We start from the raw sequence: 1,985 nt of genomic DNA, 5'->3' as shown, positions 1-1,985 counted from the left end.
TCTATTTTTCAATCAATTGCTTTTCTAGAGCTTTTGCATTATGCCTTCTGCAACTAACAAAAATATTTCCTGTTTCTTTCTATTATGTTTTCACTTATTTTTGATTCATAAATTATGAAATTGATCAGAATTTCTTAAATGTCAGTAGTTTAAAAATAGAGAGAAATCTTATTTGCTTTGCTAGTGATTTAAAGGAAGCAACTGTAGCTTATTCCCCACTAAGTATAATACTGGATGTCGATTTGAAATAAACTCTGAGCCCATCTTTCTTGTCCTTTTTAAAGGGTTTTAAAATATAAATGGGCATAATATTTTATCAAATGCTTTTTACCATCCCATTAAAGGGATAATATAATTTTTCTTATTTATCCTTTTTATGTGACATATGATGTTAATCAAGTTTATAAATGTAATCCACTTTTCATTCCTCAGATGAATATCATTTGGCATAATAAATTGTTGGCTTCTATTCCTGTTGTGCAAAGCAATCATGGACAACATCACTAGCAAAGCAGACTAGATTTAACACAGGGTTTTGGGGAGGAAATTTACTAGCAGAAAAAAGTAGAGCACAGGCATATTTCCCCAAATCTTATAGACCCACAACTTAGGGAGCATGGATGGCTCATAATGCACAGAGGCTCATGTGTCAGAGGGAAGCGTCTTGCCCTCTGTATTTATGCAGAGGGCCAGGAGCATCTAGGTGTGTATTTAAGAGTGGAAGCTCCCTGGTCTGGAAGGGGCCTTTTTAGAAAGGGAGACCCCTGGAGACACAGTGGCTGGTATCAGCCTGTTCTTCCCTCGAGGCAACTCAAGTCTCCTGAGCCAGCTCTGCTAAATTATCAAAAGGGAGAGGAAATGCGCCTCTAGGGATAGGAAGATTTGTCTCTCCTCTGTTCCCTGTTACTTTATTTCCAGTTTGAGTGTCCATATTTGTGGGGAAAAGAAAGAGATCAGACTGCTACTGTGTCTATACAGAAAGAAGTAGACATAAGAGAATCCATTTTGTTCTGTATTTGAGATGCTGTTAATCTGTGACCCTAATCCCAACCTTGTCCTCGCCTGTCTTGTATCTCTCTTCAAACTTAACCTTATCCTCTCTTCGGTCCGTACGTCCAAGATGACAAAGAAAAGAAGGAACAACGGTTGTGCCAAAAAGGGCCGCAGCCAAGTGCAGCCTATTCACTGCACTAACTGTGCCTGATGCATGCCCAAGGACAAAACCATTAAGAAATTCATCATTCGAAACATAGTGGAGGCCGCAGCAGTCAGGTACATTTCTGAAATGAGCGTCTTCTATGCCTATGTGCTTCCCAAGCTGTATGTGAAGCTACATTACTGTGTGAGTTGTGCAATTCACAGCAAAGTAGTCAGGAATCAATCTCGTGAAGCCTGCAAGGACTGAACCACCCCTCCCTGATTTAGACCGGCGGGTGCTGCCCCACATTGGGCATCAGAGGAAGGGGTGGCCTGCCCCTCCACACCTGTGAGCGTTTCTCATTAGGTGGAACGAGAGACTTGAGAAAAGAAATGAGATACAGAGACAAAGTGTAGAGAAACAAAAAGTGGGCCCAGGGGACTGAAGCTCAGCACTCAGAGACCGGTGCCGGCGTGGGTCCTCTGTATGCTTAGCGCCCAACATGGGTGCTTTTCTCTAAGGTGAAGGTACGCTTGAGCATGGTCATTGAGGACAAGTCGATGAGAGACTCCCGAGTACGTCTACAATCAGCCTTGCAGTAAGCTTGTGAGCTCGGAAGAACCTAGAGTAACAATGGGGCAAGCCTCTTATCACAGCTTTATTAAAATTCTCTTAAAAAGAGGGGGAGTTAAAGTCTCTACCAAAAATCTAATTACGCTATTTCAAACAATAGAACGGTTTTGCCCATGGTTTCCGGAACAGGGAACTTTAGCTCTAAAAGACTGGGAAAAAATTGGCAAAGAGTTAAAACAAGCAAGTAGGGAAGGTAAAATCATCCCACTTACAG

General features: G+C 41.8%; 1 pseudogene; it reads left to right on the top strand.

Moving 5' to 3' along the window:
• Positions 1-1,094: 1,094 nt before the first annotated feature.
• LOC107127886 (small ribosomal subunit protein eS26 pseudogene) lies at positions 1,095-1,504 on the top strand (annotated as a pseudogene).
• The last annotated feature ends 481 nt before the right edge of the window (positions 1,505-1,985 follow it).

Source organism: Macaca fascicularis, chromosome 17 (assembly GCF_037993035.2).
Source record: "Macaca fascicularis isolate 582-1 chromosome 17, T2T-MFA8v1.1".
Taxonomy (NCBI): domain Eukaryota; kingdom Metazoa; phylum Chordata; class Mammalia; order Primates; family Cercopithecidae; genus Macaca; species Macaca fascicularis.
Note: the sequence above shows the minus strand (reverse complement) of the source record. Positions and strands in the feature narration are given on the sequence as shown.